Raw genomic sequence first — 10601 nt, 5'->3', positions numbered from 1 at the left:
TTTAACCAATTCTAGCTCTCATCTCTATCTTTTACCCTTTAAGAATAAACCTTTAGATTTTCGATTTGAAAGGATTGGCAACAGAGTGATTTGTGGGTAAAATCTGATTTGTAGATTGACCTGGGTCTGGGGCTTGGTCCTTTGGGATCGAGAGAACTGTTTTCTTTCATTGGGGTGTTGGTTTTCATAACCATTCATCCCCGGTACGCGTGGGACTGCTGGTGGTACTGGAAGACTCGAGTGTCTAAGGAAATTGCTTGTGGGACTTGTGGTTATCCAGTGGGGTGAAACCAAAGTCCTCTTGGTCTGGCTGATTTGGTTTGCCTTAGAGATGGAAAAACCCCAGCCTTGGGCTGTAACTGCCCTGTTTAAGCGATTTGTCCTGAATTGACACTCTCAGTTGGGTCCCGCCAGAACCGCATCGTCACAACTAGAAACAGGCAAAACAGAAGCACCTGAATCGCTTGGTCTCTGGGAGCTATTTATGACATCACCTGGAAGCAACCTGGTTATGGTGTCATCATCCCTAGCAGACACCAATTTAGGACCACTTCCGTCCTGGGCTTTAGTTGTATCCAGAATCAATTCGGAGTCAACTGATACATTTTCAACCATCGTAGGCTGACAGGCTTCTTCAGACTGCTTTACAGACAGAGAACTAGACGCAAACTTTTCCTCCGCAGACATACTGCTATTCAAACTAAACAGCTGGAGGTGTCTTTTTCTTTGTCCCAGCACCCATGGCTGATTTGAGACACATGCCTGGTCAGTCAGACAGCTTCCTTACCTGGCAAGTGGCCACTACCAACAGATAAACTGCTGTTCTCCACAAACAGTGTCTTGTTACACGGAGCTACTCTAACCACGTCACTTTTACCTGGGTCAGGCTTACTTTCCCAAGCTTTCTTAGCCAACAATTTGTCACTCATAAAAAAATCTACCCTGTTCTTCCTTAATTAGGGCTATCACCTGATCTCTAACTTTAATTTGCTCTAGAGAAACATTTCCCTGAGCCATCTCGAATGCCGGATTCACTTCTGAGATACCAGAGAGACACTCAGAAATGTCTTCCACACGTGTACTGCTTCTTTGCCCAGACAAACAGCCATCTTCCTCAGACGAACATGTGGAGAAACCCTCCAGAGGCAAATCCTTGGCCCTAGTAGACACAAGTTCAGGATTATTTCTTGCCTGTGGTTGGTTTATGTCACCAGCTTGACTGAACAAAGTTTGAATATCATCCCTAATCAAAAGTTCCTTAGGCAATAACTTCCTTACACAAAGTATAACTGTTATACCAATAGAATAAAAACCAGCAGGATCTTATTAAGAGAGAGAAGGCAAATATAACACATTTGTTGTAAATATACTAATAAAGCAAAAGATAAAAGTAAACAACGTTGTTTAACTACTTATTCCTTACACACACTCATATATATATATATATATTCATTCACACAATCATTCATTCAGGTTCTTTATACATGTTACCAGCCTAGAAGTTGCTTGTGCCAAGTTACTGGCCAGGTATCTTGGTCATGAGGATGGAGCCAAGTCTGTGTCAGATGCACTTGATGCTCCTGGAGGTTGGCAGCAGAACCAGAGACTCAAAGTCCTCAGTCTTTGGACTTCATTCTTATAGGAATTAATTCCTATGTTAGTCTATGGGAGCTGTTTCATCCTGCTGTTGCTGACTCAGTCAGCAGATGGCACATTCCCGGTGGCTCCACACTGTTCAAAGTTTGTGTTTCTCATCCTTCCAGGCGTTGGGGTGGATCGGGGGTTGTCTGGTGGCCCACTTGACACATTCTTCGGCCGATGGATACTCCCTTTCTAGGCTGGCACCTCCCGAACTATTCATGCACATCAAGCATTCATCAACATACATTCCATATCATAACCATATTTTAATTTACTGTCTCCACCACTTTCGGGATGTGTGTTAATTCATTTGAGACTCCCGCCCCTGTAATCACAGAGGGTGGGGGTCTGTTTGTTTACATTGTATCAATTACAGCTTAAGGCTCACAGCAGGGGTGGTAGCATAGTGTTTACTTCAAGAACAAAATCAATTAACTTGTTTGTAAGTTTTACATAGTAATAGAGTATCTTTCACGGGACAGATATGATCAATGGTTGCTGCAGACAGAAACTTACAAGTTTTAACAGAAGAACTAAAAGATTTTTGTACTTGGTGAAAGTGGGGGTCACTGTCACTTGGGGGAATCACTGTTAGTACTTTTTAAAATATCCCTACATAACGACATGTTCAACACCATTGCATGCCAGGTGGATTCTGGCGAAAGGCACACGTACAGCAAACTCATCAAGGGTTTCAACATTCACAACCTGATTTCGTAAGGAACCTTCCTCTTTGATAAGATCTGATTTAACGAGAGTGATGTTAGAAGCTGTAATTTGCCGTGAGCAGTGTTTACCATTGATTTTTACATTCTCTGCACAAGTTATGGGGTTACCTTCCCCCGAGCTCCCAGCAAAAGCGTTTACATAAAAGGTGGCTGCGTTGGGGCGAATTTGGTTACCCACAGACAACTGCTTAGAGTAGAACAACCTACCAACATTGTTACAAACTGGACAGATTCTATCCCCATCTTTGTTGTTAAGAGGAGCTGGTTTTTCAGGAGGATATATCCTGTTGTTCCTTTATTCGCTAGCACTGGAGAGTATGTCTGTCCACTTCTGCCTTAGCGTCTAGTTGCTACAATCGAATATCTGCCATTCTTTGCTCATGTTCAAACCACGGCAGTTCTTTTTCAGCAGCTTCTCCTTCCAAATCAGCCATTTTCCCTTTTACTCAGGTTCTAGCTGTTGGTTTCTCACAGTGAGGATTTTCGCTGCGTCCGCTTCCTTATCGCTGTTCAACTAACAGATTTCTCACTTCCTGCTCTGAGACCTTTTGCTTTCTCTGTGCACAAAATTCTTCCAGACTTTTTCTGGCAGGACTTGATCCGGGGTCACTCACTGTAACTGATTTTTAACCCTTAAACTCTCCAATATACAAATTAACTTTTGAGAAGCTTGTGGTTCTGATGCAAAAACCTAGTTAACCTGTGGTGATGTGCATCCAAGCTGGACTATGCCAATATGACTGGGGTCCCAGTGGGGACCCAGCTGTGGTCACTCAATAGGGTGAACTGCAAAGAATGGGGCAGACAATCCCCCCAAAAGCTGCTGGCTATTCCAATACTTAGATTCACCAAGCCAGCATCAAACAGCTTCTTTATTACCTCACTGGTTACTCGGACGTCCCAACAACACAGTTCCCTTAAAGTGATCCCGCCTCAGGCCTCCATCCAGGTACCCATGTCAAATAGATGATTCCTTGATGTCACAGCCCGTGGGGGAAGGGGTTTGAATCATGACTTTGAAGTGGGAGAGCAAGTCCCCGACACTCCTGCTCAGTTTCCACTAGGGGGCTGGGCTGGGATCTCTAGGGAGGGAAGCACAGGGAAAAAGTCTCCCCTATGGAACCCAGGAGTCCTGGCACTCAGCCCTCTCCCTGCTCTGACCACTAGACACCACTCCCCTCCCAGGGTGGTGCAGGGGTCACTGTGTCTGCTAAGGGCCTTGATTGATTTTCCCAAAGTGGGGTGAGGGATGGCTCAGTGGTTTGAGCAGTGGCCTGCTAAACCCAGGGTTGTGAGTTCAGTCCTTGAGGGGGCCACTTAGGGATTTGGGGCAAAATCAGAACTTGATCCTGCTAGTGAAGGCAGGGGGTTGGACTTGGTGACCTTTCAGGTTCCCTTCCAGCTCTATGAGGTAGGTATATCTCCATATATCTAGCCTGTCTGACTCATGGAAGACACCCCCCACCAGCCTCTGTTTGACCTAAAACCAATCAGAGAAAAGGCTTGCAGTGAGGGGCAGCAGGAAACACACCTAGACCCTTCCTGACAAGATTAAGACATCTCCATTACCATACAGAATGGAGAACAGAGAACCGCACTGAACTCTGGGACCAGTGAAGAAGGGAAGCAATGCATCATGGGAATCTCTGCTCCAGCTGTTAATGAACCTACGCCTGCCCACACCCAGCTCAGCAGTTATCAGACCAATGCTAGTAAGGAATCCTTGACTGGTATCCAAAATACTGAAGTAGCCTAATTGCACTCCCATAGCCAGGAGTGATCAGCTCCTATTGTCTAGCCTAAAGAAAACCCATAAACAAATCTACTGTTCTCCCTTCAACCATTGTAATTTCTCTACAAAACCCTCAACCTGTGCCCAAGGAAGTGTTCTGATGCACGGACCCAAACTCTGCATCAGTTCCACAGAGACTCCACCTTCTCCTGACTGATCGTGCTGGGGGCGCTGCCTGTCTCCAGCTCTCAGGACCCTGAGCTTCCACCATCACCTGGGACCCCCGACCAGTTCAAGCTTCATGGTGTGGTAAGATCTCTACCTCCAGTACAACTTTCTAACCCTGACTTGTTTGATCAGGTAGAGTTTTCTATAGCTGACTTTTGTAACCTTTAATAATGTAACTATTATGTTGGTTTGGGCTTTCCTTGTGTAGTTATTGCTATTATTCAATACGTAACTTGAATGGTGGAGCTGGTTGCTTCTCTCTCTGAACTTCACTCTTTTGTGTTTCCAGCTTCGCCATTTACGCTGCAGCAATGCTTCTTTTGCCTAAGCCAAAGATCCCTGTAACGCCCCAAAATACTGTGGGGTTTGCTCATCAAGTGGGTTACTCCCCGTACAGTAGTAATGTGAATGTGGGGATAGGGATGTTGTCAGGGTTTCCTCCCCACTCTGAACTCTGGGGTACAGATGTGGGGACTCGCATGAAAGACCCCCTAAGCGTATATTCCACCAGTTTAGGTTAAAAACTTACCCAAGGCACAAATTCCTTTCCTTGTCCTTGGACGGTATCGCTGCCTCCACCAAGTGATTTAAACAAACATTCAGGGAGGGGCCACTTGGAGCCCTATTCCCCCCCCCAAATATCCCCGCAAGCCCCTTCACCCCCTTTCCTGGGGAGACTTGAGAATAATATACCAACCACAGACCAGACCCTTGGGTTTTTAGGACACTAAAAGAGGAAGAAGTTTATTATAAAAAAAATAAAAATAAAAAGTAAAAGAAGCACCTCTGTAAGATCAGGCTGGAAGGTAATTGTACAGGGTAATAAAAAGATTTAAAACACAGAGAATTCCCTTTTAGGCTCATTTTCAAAGTTACAAAACAGGAATAAACCTCCCTCTTGGCATAGGGAAAATTCACAAGCTAAAACAAAAGAGAATCTAATGAATTTCCTTGCCCTTACTTATAATTTCTGTAATTTTAGATGTATCATTTCTGTAGGTGCTGGGTTACCTGCTTGCTCTCTCTCCTTGTCCCAAGAGGGAGCACACACAAAACCTTCCCCCCCACCCCAGATTCGAAAGTATCTTCCTTCCCCATTGGCCCTTCTGGTCAGGTTAATGGAACTGATTAACCCCTTACAGGTAAGTGATTCTGTCCCTCTGGCCAAGAGGGATTTGATGTTACTGTGTATGTAAAGGTTGTTACCCTTCCTTTTATATTTAGGATGGATGTGCTGAACCTGTCGCATATAAGGGTGGCAGCTTGAAAGTGCTGCTTGACCCAGTCCATTGAGTCCAAGGACATACAGGGGGTCAGCCTGAGAGTGCTGATTGACCTGGTCCACTCAGACTTGCTCTGTTAATGTGCATGTGTGTGTGTGTGTGTGGGTGTGGCTGCATGTTCATCTGATTTTGGGGCTGGAGGACCCAGGCCTGGGGAACTGAGGTCCTGCAGGACAGCGCCATGGGGAGGGGACTTGCAGCGGAAGGAGCAGAGCTCCATATGAAAACACACGTGACACAAGCAGAACATTGATAGAAGTACAAACCCCCCACCCCCCGAGAAGAGAAGAGTAACCCCAATAAATGAACATACCCCAAAGTAACAGGCACATCTGGTAACTGTGGCTGGTGCTTCTCTCTGTGTGATTCATGAATGGCTCTGGGAGTGTTCCTGCCACCTACCTGGGTGTGGGGCTCCCATGCGGTTGTGCAGAGTGATCCCAGCGCCGGGAGGGGTTTGCTGCTTGTCACTAGCAAAGCATTGTGAGAGAGAGCCCAGGCTGGAGCATTAAGGGGGCACTGTGGTGCCACAGTCCCATGCTGCACCCCAGGGATCACAGGCCTGTTCCCAGCCTGCCCAGGCCTGCGCCCACCCACTGTTCTCCTTTGGCTCCCCCTCCGTGGCCGCCTGAGCACTGGATTCTCCGCTCAATCACCTGGCTCTGGAACAGCTGTCGGAAGCCAGACTGCCAGGGCCGGATAGACCCCGTCTTTCGCGCTGGCTGCCGCATGCCAGACCCTGCGTCATGCCCGCGGATTTCCTCTTGGCACAGTGGTGGCTCTGCCAAGCCGATGCCTGCCCAGACAACATAGCCCGGGGAGCGTGCAGCTAATTGCCAGGCCTGTTTCCAGCGGCGGGAGAGTGTGTGGGGGGGTGTTTGCTCCTCGGTGACTCTGCGTTTACTTTGGCACGACGCTCCGTTGCAAAGTTTACTATCTGCTTTCCGAGAAGTGGGGCCTGCCAGCCAGGAATATAGCAGCTGCAGCAGTCCTGGGCTTTCACCCGCTTCTCGGCCTCTTGGCTGGTGGAGGATGGGAACCAGGGCGAGGGGCCGTGTTGCGATTAGCTGCGGCAGAATCCGCCCAGAGTTGGGGGCAGCCCCTTCACCCTGCACCTCCCCCCGGTGCCCACACGGGGCAACTGACCGGGATGCAGAGAGACATTTGGGCGCCCCCACCCCCTCACGGGATCGCTCGGTATTCATCTCTCTTTGAAATGTCCTGTGACTGGTGGAGGAACAAGCAAATGGCAGTATGTTAATTGGTATAGCTAAGTACCAGCGATGGACCTCCATCAAAGTCACCCTCATTTCCTTTTGTTCCCCGAGAAAATCCCAACCTGTCAAAGGGGAAATGAAATTGTATAAAAGGCCCTTGGATCCTGATTCTGTCACCTCAGATCTGCTTAAGCTTCATCAGGGGAAGTTTGAGTCGCAAGACTAAGTTCCCAGTTATGCTGGTCCACCCTGACTGTGAGATTTGGACATTGGAAGATAAATATGAACTATTTCTGAATGAACTCCTCGCAGCTGTGAAGCACCGTCCCTGCTATGAATCTGCACCTCAACGAACTGAACTCTCGGCAGTGTGTATATTGATCTTTTAACCAGACTCTCGCTCGCTTGTTTTTCAATGGATTTTAGTTTAGTTAATAAGAATTGGCTGTAGCGTGTATTTGGGTGAGATCTGGAATATTCAGTAACCTGGGAGGTGACGTGTCCATTCCTTTGGTATGATGAAATAAGATTTACAGAAATCATCATATTCGACGTGAGTATGTGGATGGAGGCCTGAGGCTGAGTCACTTTAAGGGAACTGTGGTGTTTGGACGTCTGAGTAACCAATGAGGTAATAAAGAACTGTTTTACGCTGGCTTGGTGAATCTAACTATTGGAGTATTCACCATTCTTTGCAGTTCACCCATATTGAGTGACCAAAGCTGGCTCCCCTCCAGGACTCTGGTCAGAGGCGGGGATTGTGACAGACTTCCCTGGTGTGCAACCTGGAACTGTGGTGCAACTGAGCCCCCTGTCTCCCCAGCCAGGGTGGCCTCTTGCACCGTGCTGCTGTGACAAGCTGCAAACCTCTCCAGGTCGTGCACTCACACAGGCAGGGACACACCCAAGCTGCAGTTAAATGAATGCTTTTGCCAGCCACTCATCAACAAACAATAGGATCCCTGCCCCTCTCTTCTACCTTCTTTCAGGTTGCTAGAAAGCTCTTTTGCTGTAACATGAGCCAAACCCTCTTCATTGTGCAGGGATAATCCTTGGGAGCATCTCAATGGGCCATCAGCATTGTTTGGCCTGTTCCTCCTTGTACCTGATAGCTGCTTTTGGGTGTTCCCAACTGTGATGGTATCTCCCAAAAGGCTTTATGGAAATATGCTTAGAATGTGTTTTATGCTGCATATGCCATGTAACATGTCTCAAAGGTTATGCTCTACTGAAAGTCTTAATCCTATTTGTAGGTGTAACAGGGTGCTGGCCAAAAGCCACTGACTCAGCCCCTGCTAGTGCAGAGCCTGCTAGCTCAGTCCCCCGTAAGGGGAAGAGACTGGAGCTGACAGGCGGTGGCTGATTAAAGCCCCAGAGGACAGACACCTGTGAGAGTGATGGGGGAAGGTCTATGAAGCCAACAGGAAGGAAGTAGGTGTGGAGAAACAGGAAAGTGAGGCACAAGGGCCTGTTGCTCCCAGCCGACTTGAAGAACGAGCTGTTCCCCAAGGGGGCTATCTGCCTCATAGCGAACTGTACAAAGCTGTATATACGTGGTGGTGGTGGGAAAACACAAGGAAATGAAAGGGCGCTGGGGTCTGAAGGAGCCCTCTCCCGCGAATGTCTGCCATGGAGCAATGAAGCGCACGTCTACACCATGCAGGTATCATTGCTGTATTTGACGTTGTGAATGTTGGCCGTGTCCCGGCTGGATTTCTAAATAAGCTTATTAGAGTACTTGGTCCGTTCCTAGAGAAAGGAGTGTTTACTTGAGGACATTCAAGGTAGCGTGTGAACCGGGGTAGGCAACCTATGGCCCAGGTGCCGAAGGGGCACACGAGCTGATTTTCAGTGGCACTCACTGCCTGGGTCCTGGCCACCGCTCTGGGGGGCTCTGCATTTTAATTTACCCTTAAATTAAGCTTCTTAAACATTTTAAAAGCCTTATTTTACTTTCCATACAACAATAGTTTAATTATATATTATAGACTTATAGAAAGAGACCTAAAAAGGTTAAACTGTATGACCGGCATGCGAAACCTTAAATCAGAGCGAATAACTGAAGACTCGGCCCATCACTTCTGAAAGGTGCCGACCCCTGATGTGAACAATGGCAACTACCTGTGAAAACTGTGAGTCATCCATGGACCTGTGACTGCTCAGGTGACTCCTAAACTCCACCTTGGAGCTGGACTTTGCGTAGGAGAGAAGAGAGGGTCTCCTCCCACAAGAGAAAGTCTATTTAAACCCCCAGGAGACCCCTCCATTTTGTCTTCAGCTGGCTCAAGAGAGAGCCTCTCCACCCCCCAGGATACTTGGTAGAAACTGGACCAAAGGGCAGTGACTGCAAGGGGTGTGGGTGATTGCTGGGCCCAGGCTAAAAGGAGATTAGTCTGCAAAAGGAAGCATCCTGGAACTGGTGAGGATCTTACCTGGATTCAGTTTGACTAGATGTAGATCTGCGCATTTGATTTTATTTTCTTGGGTGCCTTACTTTGTTCTGTCTGTTCCTACTTGGAACCACCCTGGACCCTAGCCCTGCCCTCCAGCGTATCTACCTCTCCCCCCAGCTTAGTGTCATCCGTGAGCTTGCTGAGGGTGCATCCATCCCACCATCCGGATCATTATTAAAGATATTGAACAACTTTATTTATTGGCCCTGCCCAACCTGCAGGACTCTGTCCCAGCGCTTTGGGGGTTGAGGTTGTTGAACTGCTCCCCAGAACCGCCCGGGGTTGGCTGTTACCAAAATTAAAACAAGGGGGTGAAAATGGGGGTGAAAAATTCCCCAGGAGGGTAGCGGGGGACAGGAGGGGAAAAAAGCGACGGTGACCGCGGTCACTGGGGTGCACGCCAAGAATGCTCGATCAGGCCTGTCATAAACAGATAGCTAAGGGTTAATGTTTCTTTTACCTGTAAAGGGTTAACAAAGAGAACCAAACACCTGACCAGAGGACCAATCAGGAAACCAGATTTTTCAAAGTAAGGGAGGGAATGTTTGGGTCTGTGTCTTTGTCTGGCTCTCAGCTATGAGAGGGGGTCTTTTCTATCTTCAAGCTTCTAATCTTCAGTTTCCAAGTTGTAAGTACAAAGGTAGAAAAATAATAGGCTGTTATTGTTTTTTGTTTTAAGTGTGTAGTTTGCTGGAATGTTTTAAATTGGATATCTTTTTGGATAAGACTGTTTATTCTATTTTTCTTTAAGCAATAGCCTTGTATGTCACCTTGTGAGATATGTTCAGTTTTTCTTTTTATATACTTTCTTTTTAATGATGGTTTGAGTTTTTCTCTTGGGTAGGCTAAGGAAGAAAGGGAGGAATTCTCTTTGGGTATAAAGAATCTACGAGAGTGAATCTCTGCAGCACAGGGAATGGTGGGGGAGGAAGAGAGAGAGAATCTCTCTTGATTCACTTGTATTTGGTTGTCTCTTTGTGGAAGAGAAGAGACATGCTTCTTGGTATTGTGATGTAAAGAGGTTGCATCAGTAACTCTCAGGTTAGCCCAGAGAGGAAATTCTGGGGGGGAGAGAGGTGGGGGGAATAGTTTATTTCCCTTTGTTAGGAGACTCCGGGCATCTGAGTCTTGGGGTCCCACAGGGAAGTTTTGGGGGACCCAAGTGTACCAGGCACTGGGATTCCTGGTTGGTGACAGCGAGGTCGATCTAAGCTGGTAATTAAGCTTAGAGATTTCATGCAGGTATCCAGATTTCTGGACGCTAAGGTCCAGATTTGAGAATTATGCTTATCATAAGGCCAAACTGCAAAGAACGGGGC

The 10601-nt window shown here is 47.3% G+C and overlaps 1 long non-coding RNA gene across 1 annotated transcript; it reads left to right on the top strand.

Moving 5' to 3' along the window:
• The first annotated feature begins 5886 nt into the window (after positions 1-5886).
• LOC142047502 (uncharacterized) lies at positions 5887-9636 on the top strand. Its single transcript, XR_012656768.1, has 2 exons — positions 5887-7460; positions 8083-9636. It is a non-coding gene; the product is annotated as an uncharacterized LOC142047502 (long non-coding RNA).
• Positions 9637-10601: the final 965 nt, after the last annotated feature.

The sequence above is a fragment of the Chelonoidis abingdonii genome, chromosome 11 (genome assembly GCF_003597395.2).
Source record: "Chelonoidis abingdonii isolate Lonesome George chromosome 11, CheloAbing_2.0, whole genome shotgun sequence".
NCBI classification, from domain to species: domain Eukaryota; kingdom Metazoa; phylum Chordata; order Testudines; family Testudinidae; genus Chelonoidis; species Chelonoidis abingdonii.
Note: the sequence above shows the minus strand (reverse complement) of the source record. Positions and strands in the feature narration are given on the sequence as shown.